This window comes from Bubalus kerabau, chromosome 11 (genome assembly GCF_029407905.1).
Source record: "Bubalus kerabau isolate K-KA32 ecotype Philippines breed swamp buffalo chromosome 11, PCC_UOA_SB_1v2, whole genome shotgun sequence".
Classification (NCBI taxonomy): Eukaryota; Metazoa; Chordata; class Mammalia; order Artiodactyla; family Bovidae; genus Bubalus; species Bubalus kerabau.
This window is the reverse complement of record NC_073634.1, coordinates 83,359,741-83,380,058: the sequence shown is the minus strand read 5'-3', so window position 1 is coordinate 83,380,058 and position 20,318 is coordinate 83,359,741. Positions and strand designations below refer to the sequence as shown.

Below are 20,318 nucleotides of genomic sequence, written 5' to 3'. Positions count from 1 at the left end.
GAACCATTTGTGCTATGGATTAAAGTTGCATTATCCAGGGTGGTAGCCATATATTGCTACTTATTTTTAAATTAAGGTTAAATAATATTTAAAAACTAGTTTGCAGGGATTTTAGTTGGTTCAGTGGTAAAGAATCTACCAGCCAGTGTAGGAGATACAGGAGACACAGCTTCGATCCCTGCATACAGAAGACCCCCAGGAAGAGGAAATGGCAACCTACTCCAGTATCTTTGCCTGGAGAATCCCATGGACACTGGAGCCCCGTGGGCTACAGTCCACGGGGTCACAGAGTCAGACATGACTGAGCACACACACACTCTCTGCAGTGTCACTAGCACATTTGAAGTGCTCAGTGGCCATATGAGCTGGTAGCATATGGACAGTTCCATCTCATAGACTTCTGTTTGACAATAATGGTCTACTGCAGGGTAATTTCAGGTTTCCAAATCTCAGTTCCTGAACTAACAGCTCTTACTTAAAAGAAAAAAATTTTTTTAAATGGAGTGTAATTGCTTTACAATGTAATGTTAGTTTCTGCTATACAGCAACATGAATCAGTTATTTGTATACACATATCCCCTTCCTCTTGAGTCTCCCTCCCACCCCCACCATCCTACCCCTATAGGTCAACACAGAGCACTGAGCTGAGCTCTCTGTGCTATATAGCACATTTGCACTAGCTAGCTATTTTACACATAGTCATGTATGTATGTACATGTGTATATATGTGGACTTCCCTGGTGGCTCAGATGGTAAAGCGTCTGCGTACAGTGCAGGAGACCCAGGTTCAATCCCTGTATAGAGACGATCTCCTGGAGAGGGGAATGGCAATCCACTCCAGTATTCTTGCCTGGAAAATCCCATGGATGGAGGAGCCTGGTAGGCTGCTGTTCATGGGGTCGCTAAGAGTCGGACACAACTGAGTGACTTCACTTTCACTTTTCACTTTTATGCTTTGGAGAAGGAAATGGCAACCCACTCCAGTGTTCTTGCCTGAAGAATCCCAGGGACGGGGGAGCCTGGTGGGCTGCCGTCTATGGGGCCGCACAGAGTCAGACATGACTGAAGAAACTTAGCAGCAGAGTCTGTCATACAGAGTGAAGTAAGTTGGAAAGAGAAAAACAAATACCTTATATTCACAAATATATAGAACCCTTGCTTTTATCTGTCTCAGTCCCCACATGTGCTTTTCCTGACCAGCCCCATCTGTGATGCTGGTAGGTCATTTGCTCTGATCAGATATCTAAACTGCCACTCCTAGATAAGAAAAAATATCTCCCACTCATTGGTTTTATTTACTTATTTTATCAGAATTTTTAGTTAGTTTATTCTTTGTTCATTATAAGAACCTTTATTGAAGTGTAATCTACATACCATTGAATTTATCCATTTTTAATGTAGAATTTAATGGTTTTTAGCTTTACGGGCTTCCCTGGTGGCTCATTTACAAAGTTGCACGTTTACAAAGTTGCACAACTTTTACCACCGTCTAATTTTAGAACATTCCATCACCCTTGAAAGAGCCATTGTGCCCTTATGAAGTCACTGCACATTCATAGGCCAGTCCCAGACAACCACTACTCTATTGTCTGTATTTATGTCAGACATTTCTTTGTATGGTCATTTCATATAAATGGTGGTGTGTAATATCAATAACTTCAGCTATGCAAATGACACCACCTTTATGGCAGAAAGTGAAGAAGAACTAAAGAACCTCTTGATGAAAGTCAAAGAGGAGAGTGAAAAAGTTGGCTTAAAGCTCAACATTCAGAAAACGAAGATCATGGCATCTGGTCCCATCACTTCATGGCAAATAGATGGGGAAATAGTGGAAACAGTGGGTGACTTTATTTTTCTGGGCTCCAAAACCACTGCAGATGGTGATTGCAGCCATGAAATTAAAAGATGCTTGCTCCTTGGAAGGAAAGTTATGACCAACCTAGACAGCATATTAAAAAGCAGAGACATTACTTTGTCAACAAAGGTCTGTCTAGTCAAGGCTATGGTTTTTCCAGTAGTCATGTATGGATGTGAGAGTTGGACTATAAAGAAAGCTGAGCACCAAAGAATTGATGCTTTTGAACTGTGGTGTTGGAGGAGACTCTTGAGAGTCCCTTGGACTGCAAGGAGATCCAACCAGTCCATCCTAAAGGAGATCAGTCCTGAGTGTTCATTGGAAAGACTGATGCTGAAGCTGAAACTCCAGTACTTTGGGCCACCTGATGCAAAGAGCTGACTCATTTGACAAGACCCTGATGCTGGGAAAGATTGAGGGCAGGAGGAGAAGGGGATGACAGAGGATGAGATGGTTGGATGGCATCACCAACTCAACGGACATGAGTTTAGGTAAACTCTGGGAGTTGGTGATAGACAGGGAGGCCTAGCGTGCTGCAGTCCATGGGGTCGCAAAGAATCGGACATGACTGAACGAATGAACTGAACTGAACTGAATATGTAGTCTCTTGTGTCTGGCTTCTTTAAATTAGCATAAATTTTATGAGATTCATCCATGTTTGTATCATGAATCAGTACTTCATTTCTCTTTGTTACTAAATAATATTTTTCTGTATTTGTCTTTCCATTTATTTCTTGATACACATTTGGGTTGTTTTCACTTTTGGCCTTTATGAATAATGCTACAAGGATTATTTGAATAGCATTTGAATAGCTTGTCTGGACATATATTTTTAATTCTCTTGAGCATATATTTAACAGTAGAACTTTTGAGTCACATGGTAAACCTATTATTACTATTTTAGGAAACTGATACTTTGCCCTTCAAAGAGAGTGTGTGATTTTACATTTCCACCAACAATATATGTCTTAATTTCTCCACATTCTTCCATTTTATTACTAATACTTACTATTGTCTCTCTTTTAATTATAGTTGCCTAGTAAAATAATATCTTATTACTTTAATTTGCATTTCTCTAATAACTAGTGATGGTGAGAATCTCTTGTGTGTTATCTGGCCATTTATATATTTTCTATTAGGTATATGTTTCTATTAGGGCTTTTTCTAATAGGTAATATGTCTATTCAAATATTTGCCTTTTTAAAACTTAGGTCATTTATATTTGTATTTATTGATTTTTATTGAAGTATAGTTCGTTGACAATTTTGTGCCAATCTCTGCTGTACAGCTGAGTGACTCAGTTTTACACATATATACATTCTTTGGTCATTTGTCTTTTTAGTATTAAGCTGTGAGAGTTATTTATATGTAAGTCCATTATCAGGTATATCAAATGGAAATATTTTCTCCCAGCCTTTGGTTTGTATTTTCAATTTCTTGATGGTACGCTTTGAATTTCAGATATTTTAAATCTTGATGTACTTCAATTTATACCAAATTTTGTTTTGCTCTTGAAATAGAAAATTATGTGGGTAGAACATCAAAATATAAAAATTGACCTCTTCCCCTATTTTAAATGCATTTCAGTTATTCAAATTAAATGGTTCAATAAAAGTCAAACTCTTTGGCTTTGTTGTAAATAGCAGTTTCATTAATATTTAAGAAACAACTTGAGTATGGCATATCTACAGGATGAGGTTAAATCAACCCCCCACACACAGTAACTGGCAGGCATCCCTGTCTCTGCACACCATCACTTTCTTTAAAAATCTCAAGTCAGGCAATGTCACTACTACCTGTTATTCTCAGATTAACTGTTTTTTCTGGTTGTTCACTCCATGTTTGATCAGGAAGGAATTTGTCTCATCTTTCTTGTTTCTATCTATTTTAAATTAGTTACAAAATGGCCTCAACTTCTCTGAGTTATATCACCTGTGGTTACTCTATACCAATATCTTCTCAGACTTTACATTAGGTGAAACGGTTTTAGTTTAAAAGACCACTGTGGTAAAAAAAAAAAAAAAATTTAATACATTATCATCTAGCTATAATACATATTTTATTAAAACTGTCTTTCATTCAATTCAGCTAATTGTTATACAGTTATTATCCTCATCTCACAGATAAAGAACTTAAAGCATGTAAATATTAAGTAACTTTTCAGCTCTTCAACCACGGGCAAGAGGTTGTGCTGACCAAAATCTACACTCTTTGGTGCTGCTGTTGCTGCTGCTGCTGCTAAGTCGCTTCAGTTGTGTCTGACTCTGTGCGACCCCATAAACGGCAGCCTACCAGACTCCTCCATCTCTGGGATTCTCCAGGCAAGAACACTGGAGTGGGTTGCCATTTCCTTCTCCAATGCATGCATGCATGCTAAGTTGCTTCAGTCATGTCCGACTCTGTGCGACCCTATGGATAGCAGCCCACCAGGCTCCTCTGTCCACAGGATTCCCCAGGTAAGAACACTGGACTGGGGTGCCATTTCCTTCTCCACTTTTCGGTGTTAGTTGTTCTTATATCTATTTGGAGACTTTGAAGGGAAAAAACGCTTATCTCATAACAGACTTATTTGAATATATTGTTAGTTAATATATCAGTTTTTCCTCTGAATTTGGGAATTCAAATAATGATTCCAAGGGTACTGTGATCTTATCTGAAAAATATGGGAAGTATTTTCCATAGCAATTAAAAAATGATATACAAAGGTGCTTTGTGATTATCATCATTTAGTAATTGCATAATTTTATAAAGTAATTAAGTGGCATAATCTTGAAATACTAGTCTCATTGTGGAATTCTTTATCATTTGTGATTTTGTTGTAATGAGAGTGAAATAAAAAAAGGTGCTGACACTGTTAATAGACTTATTTTTAGAATCCCTAATAGATTGAAACTGATGGATTCATCAATCTGTTTGAGTGTCCTTGGCATTTATGGTTCTCACTGATAGATGGTATTTACAACTGTCTTAACAAGCAATTTCAGCCAAATCGGCTTTCGCATCATAAGTATAGGGAGTCACTCATGTTGAAAATGATGTAAGAAGTGGAGCATAATTTAAAATATATAAATTGATGTTTCTTGCATTGCTTACCATTTCATTTTTAGTATTAAAACTCTGGTACAGATATTGATCTATGGATAAGGAATATCTGCCCAATAAACACCATCTACAGGACAAGGTAAGGATTTATCTGTTTAATCCAAAGAAGGCCCTTAAAATGGTTTCTTTTTACGGAGTGTAATAGTCCATTGTGTCTTCCTTTACTACCTCTTTCAGTGGCTATCAACAGTAGTGAGTTATAAATAAGTACTTTCTCAATTCATATAATGGTCTAGAAATTTAACACTGATCAATGGACCCGCCCAGGTAAACTTGCCTCTTTCCTTTAACAAAGTAGGAAAAATAATGTGGACAAAATCCTCAGGCTAAACTTACAGAAAATGTCCAAGTCCTTGTGGCTCTGATGTTGATAAATCAGCTCTGGTTGGAACACAGTGCCCTCTTTTCAATATTTTGATTTTGTCCCTTTGAAAGCTGTCTCTAAACACATTTATATCAGTGTTTTCATTTTAAATCACTGCTATCAAAAAACTTCTACAAATCTCCTCAATAGAGTTGACCATCCAAGTTTTGAAAACTGAACAATCAAATTAAAATAAGTTAAAAAAAAAAAAAACTTTCTTGGCTTTGGAGGCAGCTTCTCTTAGAAGGTCTTGCTGTGTATTTACTCTAAGTCCCCAGCCTGATTACACTTTTCAATGTATAAAGGGTGGTATGTCATATTTGTTCAGCTAGCTAACGGCTCAGATGGTAAAGCGTCTGCCTACAATGCGGGAGACCCAGGTTTGATCCCTGGGTCGGGAAGATCCTCTGGAGAAGGAAATGGCAACCCACTGCAGTACTCTTGGCTGGAAAATGCTATGGATGGAGGAGGGTGGTAGGCTACATTCCATGGGGTCGCAAAGAGTTGGACACCATTGAGCTATTTCACTTCACTTTACTTCAACATGAACAGGTAGCTAATTTAATGGGATAATTTTTTATTTTTTTTTTTTTTTGCTCTAATGATCATGTAACTCTACATTTAGGATATATTATGACAAGTACAACTGTCTTCCTAAAATACAATCTTGATTATAATTCTCCCCATTTCCACATTCACTAAATCATTAGTGACATTCCCCAAATATTCTTGGTTCCCCCTCATTCCAGGTAGAGTTGCTCTTCTTGGGTCCTTTGTGATTGGATGGGGTCTTGTAGCTATTTCTGGCCAATGAGATGAGAGCAGGAGTAAATGTGTGCCCTTTCTGGGCTGAATCTTTACTTGCCAGGGCAAGAACTTTAAGAGCTCTCTGTGTCCCTGAGCATGATGATCTGCAATGTTTGAGATGGTGACTACTTCTCAGATCAACGCCTTGGATATCTGCAATGAGCAACAAGTTCCCTGTCAAGCCATGGAGGACATGTAGCATAAGCATGAAATAAACCTTTATTGCTATAAGATACTAAAATTGGGGGCTTCTTATTATAGCAGCATAATCAAGCCTATTCTGATTGGTACATTTCTCTACTCCCCACCACTTACTGAAAAACATTCATTGGGTACAGAATGAAGAATGCACTCTGGCATGCAAGACTCTCTTAAATATGGGTCATTCTTTTCTTAGGAAGATTCATACACCTTGATTTCCAGTAGAACTGGACTCTGTGACCTGACTTTTGGTCTCTAAGTCTTTTGTGAGAGCCTCATTGATTCTCTGTTGTATGTGAACTTTCTCTTTTTGAATTCCCATAAGTATATCTCATCATCTGTGGCACCTCTTTATTCTATTTTTGAAATTTTATTTATCTAGAAACGTACTCTCTTTACAGATAATTAATAAATTAGTTTAATGTCAACCCTTGTGACTTAATCATATCTATATTTCTTATAGAAATTAGCTCTATTTCTAGAATATAGGAGGCAGTCAATGAGTATTCATTACATTGGATTATTTTCTTCTTAAAGGTATAGCAATAAGAATAGTAGGTTTTCATTCTTTTTTTAAATTTTGTCTTTCCTCAAGCAAAAGTGATTCATAACAAGGTTATTATAAACTGATAGAAATAAGAGACATCTATGAATCGATTCTTCATGCAGGTTTTTTTTTTTTCTGTTTCATCTTAATTTGTCCATCTGTCTATCCTTCTTATTATTTCATTCACTCATCTGCTGTTTTATGGAAGTAATATATTTACAGGAATAAACAGATATATTAGGACTTGTAGACAATGGTTTCCTGCTACATTCCTGAATGTACTTCTCAGAAATAATTATACAAAGTATTTCTATTCTGAATTATCCTGAAGCTTGTCATATTTTAAAATAATATGTGTATATAGTCATTAATTGATATATTAACTTTAGACATTAGCTATTAACTTTCTGAAGATTTTATTCATTTCAGTAATCTGACACCCCCCATTCCTTTATATTTATAACAATATTTTTAGTTTTTCTATTGGTTGATATTATATTTTAATACTTTAAAAATTCTTATTCTTGTTTCATCATTTGTTGATTGATGGTATCTCTTGACTGTTTACTTGGTGAAGTGAAGATATTGTTTCTTCACCTTTACTTTAAATTTTTTAACTTTTAGAATATTATCTGTAACCTTAATTAAGCCTTCTGTACTTTGTCCAGAGGGTCATTTTTAAAGTTTAAAATCAATAAAGTGCATTTATTTTATTGACTAAGTAAAAGTGTTCACTGCTGAGTCTGAGTACCATGGCTTAATTTCGTTCTTATACAACAGTCTGTTATCTTCCCTCTGTTGTTTTCAATGGCTTTTAAAATAAAAGTCTAGTACTGCCTGCCTTTATGATAGTGTTATGCTTTCCCATAATCTCAATAATACTCTCTAATCGAGGAACTCCTCTTTTGGCAGAAGGTTTTCTTCTGATGTTATTCTACTCTATGCTGTTGTTGTTGTTCAGTTGCTAAGTTGTGTCCGACTCTGCGAGCCTATGGACTGTAGCTGCTGGGCTCCTTTGGCCTTGTACTGATTCCTTTTTCAGTTCAGTTCAGTTCAGTCACTCAGTTGTGTCCGATTCCTTTTTAGATCTGTCTTCTCTCTTACTACTCCAGAACCTCATTCCTGAATCTTATTCTTTCTCTTTCTTGGTTTAGCTCCTCATTTTTCTGGATTGTGTATTTAAGTAACTACCTAATAAAGAATTTATAAGATGAAAATTTTTGGAATCTTTTCATGTCTAAAGATGCCTTTTTTTCCCCCTGAGATTACTATTGATTCATACATTGGGATTCAATTCTAAGTCGAATGTCATTTTCCTTTAAGGACATGAATGAAATTGCTGTTGCTGGAGATAAATTAGAGGCAACATGATGATTCTTTTTCTTATACAAGCTATTTGCTTTCTTTCTGTGCACCCTGTTTCACACTGAGCATAGCACACACAAAGTTTCAGAATCTTTTCTTTATTCTTAATGTTATGAAATTCTACAGGCAGATCTGAGTGTGAATTTTGTCTTTAAAATTTTGCTGAGTACTTGATGGGCCTCTTTAATTTGTTTCCTTCATTTCTGCAAATTCTAGTCTACTAATATTTATAAATTTCCTCTCATCCATTTTCTCTGTTCTTTATTTCTTGAATATATGTGCTCTTCATTCAAACTTTGTTGTCTTTGACTTTTATTTTTCCCTAATAAGTTGGTCCCTTTGTTCTTCATTTGAGATTTTTTGGCTTTATATATACATGCTTCTGTGGAATATTTTTTGCTTGGTAAAGATTGTATTTTTTAAATTAAAAAATGTTATTTTTCTTTCATTGATTTTTTTTATTACAGCAATTTGTCATTACTTTCTTATTTTATAGATACAGTGGCTTATGAAATTCATGTGCAATGATGCTCTACTGTGAAACCCAGATCCCTCTCCGATCTGGAAGCACGTGTTTATTCCCCTTCTTTCTACATTAAAAGTGTTGTTGCTGAATGGGGGTGGAGATAGGGTAGAGTGTGGTGTATAAAGAGCTGGCCTCTTGTTTAAATTCTGTAAATATCTGAAGGATCTTAAATGCTTAAGCACCCCATGGGATTGCCTAAGGTGTCTCTTCCAACTGAACCACAGGTCAACTTCTTCTGCCCAATCCTGTCTTCCACCCTCCCTTATTCCCTTCATTTGGGAGCATGACAAATCTCTCTCTCTCTCTCTGAGTCTGTTTCTCATGGAGCTAGGCATAAGACATTATGTGAGGATACTAATTTGAAGTTGTTTTTTTAAAAAAATTCTTGAACTTCCCTGGTGGTCCAGTGGTTGGGACTCCTCACTGTCAGTGTAGGGGGTATGGGTTCAATTCCTGGTCAGAAAACTAGGATCCTACATGCATGTGGTGGAAACAAAAGGTAAAATAAAATAATTTTAAAAATTATTTTGTTTTCTGAATTCTGATTCCTTCAGAGTTATTTATCTATTATTCATGTGTATGTCTGTGGGTATGTATGTGTATTCATGTGGTTTATTTAAAATCTAGAGCACTATTACACATAACATTATTTATTCATTATTTTGACCAAAAAAAAAAACAAACAAACAGTTTTTAAATTTTTTTTTTTGCTTTGAATTAAACATCTGACTTTTTCATTCTCTGCTTAAGGGGTTTGGAAAGGAGTCACCAACTCCTTAGAACTTCGATTTACCACTTTTCTCAGCCCCTTTTCCTTCCCTGCTCTCTGTTTCCATGCCCAATGTTCTCTCTGCAGGACACTCGGTCTTTGCTGACAAAGTCTCTGCAAGTCTCCAGGCAATGGCTTGTGTGGCTCCATTTTGTCAGCAGGTATGCTTACGATGCCTTCTGTGTTCTAGAAATGTGCTAAAATACCTCCTTTGTCAATGTTCCCTCCATTCTTTCAGTTGTGGTGCTGAGTCATGCCTTCTTGCTGTTTTACATCCTGTTAGTGTAGCCCTGAGAGGAAAAGCATGCTCTGTGCTCTCTCTTGAACCCAGTGACTTTAGACCTCTGTGACTTTTGGTAATAGTTTTACTCCTGCTTGTCCTTCAGGGAGTTGAATTTCAACTTAGTTTGTGGTGCTGTTCATTCTCTTCTCTCCATTACCCAAAGTTTCCCCTCAAAATTAAACATACTTCATTAATGGAGACCTATTTCTCTGATTTCTTTTCACTCTTAGAATCATCCATGATAAATATGACCAGCCTCTGGTTACAGAAGAGGAAAAGGAGATTCAGAGATTGATGAGTTTTCCCATAATTTATCAGCCCATCAATAGTTGGAGGAAATATTTGACCTTAAATCCCAATTTTGCCTCAAAAAAAGTCAACTTCGTTTTCTTTTTTTGCCCCAAATATCAACCTTGAGTGGCTGTTTTTCTTCTTTTTGCTCTTTTTCTTGTTTCTGAGTTTCAGCTATTACAATTCAACGTTGGTTTCTTTGTAGGTGGTGAGCTAGGACTCCAATGTCTTGTTCAATCTCCCTTCTGTCTCCCACACTGATAACTGATCTAAATTTTTCCTTTGAGTTTTAGCAAATGGAGGAAACCATAAGAGGGTTGTTTTACTTTACTCTCACTTTCAAAAATCCTTATGAACTATTAAAACTAAATTTTACTTTATTTTCACCTTACAAATTTCAAAACATGTAAAACATATGAAGATATACAAGAGGAGAGAGTATCAAAAAATTTGTGTAGTTAAGTCACCCTGACCCCAAAGGGAAAGAAGTAACAATATGTATGGGAGCTTAGCACTCGGCCAGAGTGAGTCCCTATTGTACTGACACACAATACAGGCTTTCATTTCAGTGTCTTAAATAAGCAATTACTGAAAGAGGTCATACATTCACTAGTGATATTCCTTTCTTCCTTCATTCAAGCATTCTGCAAATATTTATTGAATGACAACCAAATGCTTAATATTGTTCTGGGCATAGGGGATGCGGCAGTCAACCTGAAGGACAAGGTAATATCTTTAAAGTGCTAACAGTCTAGGGGTGGAAGACAGATTATAAATAAGTGGACAAATAAATAATGTAATTTTAGGCAGTGATAAGAGAAACGAAGAAAATATAGTAGAATAGTGTTAGTTGCTCAGTTGTGTCCAACTCTTTGCGACGTCACAGACTAGAACCTGCAAGGCTCTACCCATGGAATTCTCCAGGCAAGAATACTGGAGAACGTAGCCATTCCTTTCTCCAAGGGATCTTCCCAACCCAGGGATCAAACCCAAATGTACATTGCAGACAGATTCTTTACTGTCTGAGCCACAGGGAAAGTGAAAGTGAAATCGCTCAGTTGTGTCCGACTCTTTGCTACCCCATGGACTATAGCTTACCAGACTCCTCTGTCCATGGAATTTTCCAGGCAAGAGTACTGGAGTGGGTTGCCATTTCCTTCTCCAGGGGATCTTCCTGGCCCAGGGATCGAACCTGGGTCTCCCGCATTGCAGGCAGACGCTTTACCATCTCAGCCACCAGGGAAGGGAATGTTAATTACTGGAGGAGGAGAATATTAATTGATTACCTAATTAGTCAAGGCTTCTCATGACCCCTTAGTGATCTACCATAAGATCGTATATTCAAGGTATGGGAAGCTTTTGCAATATTCTCTTCTTAAATGTGGGCTGTTTTAGTAACTTGTTTTGCATCAAGAAAAATTGATGAAGGTGATGATATATCACTGCCACCATTCAGTTCAGTTCAGTTCAGCTCAGTCTCTCAGTCGTGTCTGACTCTTTGCGACTCCATGAATCAGAGCACGCCAGGCCTCCCTGTCCATTACCAACTCCCGGAGTTCACCCAAACTCATGTCCATCAAGTCAGTGATGCCATCCAGCCATCTCATCCTCTGTTGTCCCCTTCTCCTCCTGCCCCCAATCCTTCTCAGCATCAGGGTCTTTTCCAATGAGTCAACTCTTCGCATCAGGTGGCCAAAGTATTAGAGTTTCAGCTTTAGCATCAGTCCTTCCAATGAACACCCAGGACTGATCTCCTTTAGGGTGGACTGGTTGGATCTCCTTGCAGTTCAAGGCACTCTCAAGAGTCTTCCCAATACCATAGTTCAGAAGCATCAATTCTTCGACGCTCAGCTTTCTTCACAGTCCAACTCTCACATCCATACACGACCACTGGAAAAACCATTAGGTTAAAAAATTTATGTCCTCTGTCTTGCTAGCAGCTCCTCTCTTTTGCTTTGACAAGGAAGTTGCCATGTTAGCTGGGTCCTTATGACAAGGAATAAAAAAAGGTAGCTTCTGAACCAGTCAGAATGGAGGGGTTTAGTCTGACAACCTTCACAGAATGAATTCTGCCAACAACCCAAATGACACTGGAAGTAAGGATCTATTACCTGGATCCTTACCTGGAACTTTCTGATGAGAACCCAGCTCTGACCAGCAAACTGACTGCAGAAGACCCCTGAAGTACTAGTCTCAGCTAAGCATGCCCAGATTCCTGACTCACAGAAACTGTGAGATAATAACTGTGTTGTTTTAACTGCCAAGCCTGTGGTAATATTGTAATATAGCAGTGACATTATTGTTATTTATATGCTTAAAAGGTATGCTGTGCATACAGCAGTCTCTTTTAAGTTGATTACAAGAGTGCATGCCTTTTTTGCCATTCATTTGTACTGGAATATAATTGGGTTTGCTGCCTCTCTGTGATAATCGTTGATTTTTACCTTCTGGATCATTTGGATGCTCTTTTAAAAAATCCAGTTATATAATCTATTTGTGCTAAATTATGCTGGTTGCTAAGAGCAGTAGCTCTGTCAGTTTCCACATTTGTTAGCTTCTCAGAGTTACAGGGTCATTCATGGCCTATTACGATTAATAATGTTTAAATATGCTAAGGTGCAATACTTTGTCATATACCATTTTTTCTTTAAGGCACTTAGAACTTCAGTTTCTTGCTCTGTAGAAAATTCAATGCTTACAGAAATTGCAAAAGTACTCATGTATCAAAAATCATACAGGGTTTATTCTATTAGAGCCCCACGGGAGTTCACATGAGGGGCTGTGTGTGCAGCCTGTGGCTGACAGCTAGTGGTTGGATTATAGATATTGCCATCTAAACATCTTTGGTACTGTTTCCTACAATGAGTTCAACATAACATGTTTATCTGATAGCTTCCAGGTTGAGCTCTTAGGAGAAAATCTTCAGAGGAAACTGCTGGGCCTGCATCTGTTCTATCACTTATGCAGAAATCTCCCTGCAAAACTGGCTTGCCAAAGAATGGGAAAAGTCTTCCAGGAAGATGAACAAGAGCAATAAAAACTATATATACCATGGGAGGGAAGAGAAGGGGAGAGACAGGCCAGGCAAAGGGTTAGTTAGGCCAAATGCTCTCCCTTTTATTGCCAGCTCAAGGCTTCTCCGGAGAAGGCAATGGCACTCCACTCCAGTACTCTTGCCTGGAAAATCCCATGGATGGAGGAGCCTTGTAGGCTGCAGTCCATGGGGTTGCGAAGAGTCAGACACGACTGAGTGACTTCACTTTCACTTTCATGCATTGGAGAAGGAAATGGCAACCCACTCCAGTGTTCTTGCCTGGAGAATCCCAGGGATGGGGGAGGCTGGTGGGCTGCCGTCTATGGGGTCTCACAGAGTTGGACATGACTAAAGTGACTTAGCAGCAGCAGCAGCAGCAGCAAGTCTTCTCTCCTTGGGGACCATCAGAAAGTAGAAATAGAGGTGATGCTCCCTCTTCCTGCACTCATATCTGTGGGGGATTCCCTATTAAAGAACTTGCATCTCTTTTCCCGATAGGACTGCACTTTCCTCTTTTATGGATCGTCTAAAGCTAAAGTCACAACTCCGATTATTCCCATTTGAATGATTTTTTTTTTCTCTCTCTCTAGTTCTCTAGTTGCAGTGAGCAGGGGCTACTCTTCATTTTGGTGCCCAGGCTTCTCACTGCAGTGCCTTCTCTTGTTGCAGAGCACGGGCTCTAGGCATGCAGGCTTCAGTAGTTGTGACACACAGGCTCAGTAGTTGTGGCTCATGGGCTCTAGAGTGCGGGTTCATTGGTTGTGGTGCATGGGCTTAGCTGCTCTGTGGCATGTGGGATCTTCCTTAAGCAGGGATCGGACCCACATCCCCTGCGTTGGCAGGCTGCTTCTTATCCACTCTGCCACCAGAGACATCCAGAAAGTTTGTTTTTTGAATTAAAAATGTATACTCGTTAACACAGGATTATCATGTGTATGTTACTTACTCCATGGAAGGATTTTAGCTGCTATCTTGTGTCTCCATTTTGGTCACAGTTGTGTTGCCCACCTGGGTAAAGCATCTGACCCTAGAGTAGCTATAGAAGGACAAACTATGTTGGCATTCTCTTAATGGAATGACATATGACCCATAGTGTCCTGGTCCCCAGGTCTTCACCCAGTATGTGCCAAGCTTACATTTTCTTTTTTTTTGTTAATAAAAATCTATCAATCAATACATAGTCTTTGTTATCATCCCTCCTCTAGTCACTGACAAGCAAAAGATAGAGTTTCAAACAAGTTGTTTCCCAGTCTTAAGGCAGCATGGAAACACCAGCATTGGCTGATGTCACAGATAGGATGGAACACAGGAAATAGTCTCTTACCAGTGCAAAGGGCATGGGTTTTTGTCATCTTTGATATTCAGAAAATGGCAGGTTTATGTGTGTGTGGTGTGTCCGTGGAAGTATGTGTGCATGTGTGTGATGAGCTGCTGAAATAGTCCTGTGGGCTGCCCCTCCTAGAGCGTAAAAGACCACCTTATGGTGACCTGCGAACTTCTTGAGGGTTTAATTTTAAGCAGAGACAGCTTCAGAAGGTAGATCGTTTCTCTTCCCTTAGATTCTCTTATGTGAAGTGCACAAGCTTGATTATCTTTGTTGATAGAAAGATAGACATATCGCAATGTTCCAGCAATAATATGTTCACCTCTATAATTCTGAAAATATATGCTTTCACCAAATCTTAGAAGTCTCATTTTTTTAAACAGTAGGCATTATATAAGTGGAACTAGGGATGATTCAGAAGTTAAAATATCCGTGTGTGTGTGTGTGTGTGTGTTTGAGAGAGAGAGAGAGGTTGACTCTTGACTCCATCTGTGATCAGCAGTGTGCCCTTGAGCTGGTTACAATTGCTTCAAACTTCAATTTTGATACTATACAAATTTTCCTTATTTGCTCCATCTGTAAAATTAAAATAATAACAGCTTCTTAAAGGGATTCGTAAGAATGCGCCAAGTGAAATAGACCCATTAGAAAGAACAGTGTCTGACACTCAGTAAATACTAGCTATTAGTATATTCTTGCAGTATTTTGATACTTAAAATTGTCTTAAGTCATCTTAAAGGTGATGTGTCAGTGAGTCATATGCTGCAAGTAGCTTATATGATGCAAGCATGGTGGTAATTATGTGTATTTATTGTTTTTGATGCTAAATAATTTAATGTTTTTCTGGTTAATTATTTTGGGGAGAAGAAGTTAGATCCCTTTCTCATATCATGTACAAATGTATATTTATAATGGGTTAAATATTAAAATATAAAAAATGAAAACATGAAAGAACTGGAAGGAAATATGAATATGTGTATTGTATTGGACACCTTCAGAAACATGACCAAGCAGAAACTAGACAAATAAAAATCATTCAGTTACACTATAGGGAAATTGAAAACAAACACAAAAGCACCCTATGAGATAGGATACCATAATAAAGTGAAAGACTACAATTGACCCTTTTTTATAACTTTTTTTTTTTAATTAGTTCCTTTTAATTACTTTGGGTTGCACTGGGGGTCTTCTTCGCTACATGTGGTCTTGCAGGGAGCAGGGACTACTCTTTAACTGTGGTGAATGGTGGATTTCTCACTGTGATGGCTTCTCTTATTGCAGAGCATGGGCTCCAGAGCACTAGCTTGGTTGTGACTCACAGGTTTAGTTCTCTGCAGCATGTGGGATCTTTCTGAACCAAAGAGCGAACCTGTGTCACCTGCATTGCAAGATGGATTCTGAACCACCGAACCACAGGGAAGTCCTACAATTGATCCTTAAACAACAGGAATTTAAACTATGTGGGTCCATTTATATGTGGGTTTTGTCTAATAAATATAGTACCTGTATTTTCATTTTATAGATCTTTAAATTAACTAAACATCAGTTCAGTTCAGTTCAGTCGCTCAGTTGTGTCCGACTCTTTGTGACCCCATAGACTGCAGTATACCAGGCATCCCTGTCCATCACCAACTCCCAGAACTTACTCCAACTCATGTCCATTGAGTCAGTGATGCCATCCAACCATCTCATCCTCTGTCGTCCCCTTCTCCTCCCACCTTCGATCTTTCCCAACATTAGGGTCTTTTCAAATGAGTCGGTTCTTTGCATCAGGTAGCCAAAGTATTGGAGTTTCAGTTTCAGCATTAGTCCTTCCAATGAATATTCAGGACTGATTTCCTTTAGGATTGACTGGCTGGGTCTCCTTGCAGTCCAAGGGATTCTCAAGAGTCTCCTCCAATACCACAGTTCAAAAGCATCAATTCGTCAGCACTCAGCTTTCTTTATGGTCCAACTCTCACATCTATATGTGACTACTAGAAAACCATAGCTTTGACTAAGCATAGGGAAAACTTTGTGTTTAGATTAGAGATCATAATGTGAGAATCAAAGGAACTAGAGTTTAAGTATTGATTCTTTTCAAACTGTTAGCTTTGTCCCCTTGGCTAAGTCATTTATCAATTCCTTTGTTTTTGAGGCAGAGATTAGCAGTACCTGCATTGTTGACTGCGTAGGGGCCTGGTGACCCTAACCCTTCCATCATGCAAGGGTCAACTCTAGTTTCAAACAGCGAAATTTTTCTAAAAATATGGATGAAGGGATAATGCACATAGTGTGCAAAATCTGTTTACAAGTCAATTAAGGAAAAATGAGTGCTCAAATAGAAAATGAGCAAAGGCTATAACCTCCATTTAATATTGTTGATGTGCTCAGTCGTGGGTGACTCTTTGAGACCCTATGGACTGTAGCCCGCCAGGTTCCTCTGTCCATGGAAATTTCCAGGCAAGAATACTGGAGTGGGTTGCCATTTCTTTCTTCATCATTTAATATTAGTAGAAACACAAAACTCAGTAATCAGAGTTTTAATTGAGTACAGGAAAACAGGCATTATGCATACTGGTAGTATCATGGTATATGATTATATCTTTCTAGAGGACAATTTGACAGTATATATTAGAATTAAAAATTTCCATTCTCTTTGATTCAATAAATCCATTTTTAGGAAATTTTTCTTAACAAATTAGTTGTTGTTAAGACCTCAGTCGTGTCCGACTCTTTCTGACCCCATGGACTGCAGCACACCAGGCTTCCCTGTCCTTCACTATCTCCTTGGAATTGGCTCAAAATCATGTCCATTGGGTCAGTGATGCCATCCAGCCATCTCACTCTCTGCCACTCTCTTCTCCTCCTGCCCTCAACCTTTCCCAGCACCAGGGTCTTTTCTAATGTGTTGGCTTGTCGCATCAGGTCGGCTCTTTGCATCAGTATTGGAGCTTCAGCTTCAGCATTAGTCCTTCCAATGAAGATTCAGGGTTGATTTCCTTTAGGATTGACTGGTTTGATCGCCTAGAATTATTTGTACAAATTAGCAAAGATACAGTGTAGTCATAATGGTTGCTATAGCACTGGATTTTAGTGACAGAAAATTACAGTCATTCTATATACTTAATATCTTCATTCTAGTATTGGTTACCTAGGTCAGCCTTATTCAATGTGTGAGGAGATAAAGGGTATAAAGAGATCCTTGAAAAGGTTATTTCCTTCTTGGTTCTGGTTGCAATAACACACCCTCTGTTCCCCTGGTCTTTATGGGGATATATGAACCTAAGTCTTTATTTGGGGTGTTGGGATTCTCTGAGCCCCAGTCTGACCCTCTGAGCAGTGGTTCTCAGGGTTGGCTTCTTATTGAAATCACGTGGCTAAGTATACTGATGCTAGGTCCCATCACTCAGTATTCTTACTTAATTGGTTTGAGCTCAGGCACTGATTTTTTCTAATGTTCCTTGCTAGTGGAATGATTCATCTCACTACATAGCTTAGGCCAAGCCTTGAGGCAGAAGGTACCTATTGAATGACAAGTATTATTATTCCTCCCACTCTTGTTTCCATGTACACAACAACCCTGGTCTTCTTCACCCTGCCCAAATCCTTTCTCCTCCTCAAGGGGATGACACTGCCAAACCAGGTACAATTAGAGTGGTGCTAATTTCCTGTAGTCAGAGCTACAATGATCTTGATCATGTCTGGAAAGCTAGGAAGCATTATTTTATGCTAAATCTCTGATTTAGATTCATTTAATTTCATAGGCAGCAAAGCAGAAATAAAAATAGCTTCACTCCTGAATTGTGAGAGTGAGAAACTACAGAACACATCTTTTGTTTACCATAAATCTCTAAAGTGCTGATATGAAACCTGACCCTTCCTGGCTTCCTGGAAACAGCCTGACTTTATCATTCAGAAACTGGAAACTCTAGGACAAAAGGTCTGTTGGCCCTAAGAACTCATCTAGAAGGTCTTAGCATACTATCTAAAAATACCTAAAATTAGTAATTTCAAAAGAACCTGGCTGATAATTTGGGTATGGAAAACATGTAAGAGGGTTCAGCAGTCCTTTCCTCTTTCCAGCATTTCACACATGCTTCCTGAATGGCATTGCTAGGGCAGTTTACATCACTGTGGCATTGTGGTTGATAATGCAGACTCTGAGAACAGATTGCCTGTTTGAATTACAATCCACCATTTTCCATCACTCTGAGCCTCAGTTTTCTCTTATTTAAATTGAGGTGGGCTATAATCATACCATATTTCATGGAATGTGTTGAGGACTAAATAAAAAGCCCTTTGAATAGTGACAACCACACAGTTAACTCTCTGTGAAGGTTAACTCTTGAAAGAGCAAAAACTTATCTTTAGCTCAGGCTACGAATGGGGCTAGGAAAATGAACTCAGAAAAAGCTAGTTAACAGAAATCTCTTTCTCCCCAGGTCCTACAGTAGCTATAAAATCCCACAGGACCTCCTCCTTGAGTAATTATGGCTTTCTTATCTATGATTTCCCAGGCCAACTTTGCTACTCCCATATATTACTGGGGATATTCAATTAGGTAATCACCTTCGACTCAGTGACCAAATTCTTAGTTAATCTCTGCTTTTCTTAATATAGCCTAGAAAAAGCAATTGAGCCAGAAATGATCTCTTCTTCCTTTCAATTTTCCTCCAAGTCCTTCATCAGAACCCAAACATTGTAAAAGATATTTCCCTTTTTCTATTTTAAAGTAGCTTGCTAGGCTGCCCTCCTTCACTGCATTGAATCAATAAATCTGGTCCAGCAGAGCCAGATTTGTGCCTACTGGTCTTTGTTTGATAAGATTTTGGCTCTGTTGTTATTATAGAGGAAATAGTAATAGTAAGATAGTTAGGGACCCAGAGATGCCATTGCATATATTGCAGAGACATTTTATTGGCTTATTGTTTACTTAAGTCTGACATCGATTTTGTGTGTGTGGCAGGTAGGATCTGAGATGGAGAATTATAAATTTTTATTAATGGACATGGCTTACCTGCTACTTTGCAAAATGTATACACTGACTGCTTATTTAACTTATATGCAGAGTACATCATGAGAAACACTGGGCTGGAAGAAGCACAAGCTGGAATCAAGATTGCCAGGAGAAATATCAATAACCTCAGATATGCAGATGACACCACCCTTATGGCAGAAAGTGAAGAGGAACTAAAAAGCCTCTTGATGAAAGTGAAAGTGGAGAGTGAAAAAGTTGGCTTAAAGCTCAACATTCAGGGAAATAGATGGGGAAATAGTGGAAACAGTGTCAGACTTTTTTGGGGGGCTCCAAAGTCACTGCAGATGGTGATTGCAGCCATGAAATTAAAAGATGCTTACTCCTTGGAAGAAGTTATGACTAACCTAGATAGTATATTGAAAAGCAGAGACATTACTTTGCCAACAAAGGTCTGTCTAGTCACGGCTATGGTTTTTCCATGGTCATGTACAGATGCTAGAGTTGGACTGTGAAGAAAGCTGAGCACCGAAGAATTGATGCTTTTGAATTGTGGTGTTGGAGAAGACTCTTGAGAGTCCCTTGGACTGCAAGGAGATCCAACCAGTCCATTCTAAAGGCGATCAGTCCTGGGTGTACTTTGGAAGGAATGATGTTAAACCTGAAACTCCAGTACTTTGGCCACCTCATGCGAAGAGTTGACTCATTGGAAAAGACTCTGATGCTGGGAGGGATTGGGGGCAGGAGGACAAGGGGACGACAGAGGATGAGATGGCTGGATGGCATCACTGACTAGATGGACGTGAGTCTGAGTGAACTCCGGGAGATGGTGATGGACAGGGAGACCTGGCGTGCTGCTATTCATAGGGTTGCAAAGAGTCGGATACGACTGA

At 38.7% G+C, this 20,318-nt stretch overlaps 1 non-coding gene across 1 annotated transcript; it reads right to left on the bottom strand.

The window, feature by feature from the left end:
- Nucleotides 1-11,280: 11,280 nt before the first annotated feature.
- Nucleotides 11,281-11,353, bottom strand: TRNAC-GCA (transfer RNA cysteine (anticodon GCA)). The gene has a single exon. It is a non-coding gene; the product is annotated as a tRNA-Cys (tRNA).
- Nucleotides 11,354-20,318: the final 8,965 nt, after the last annotated feature.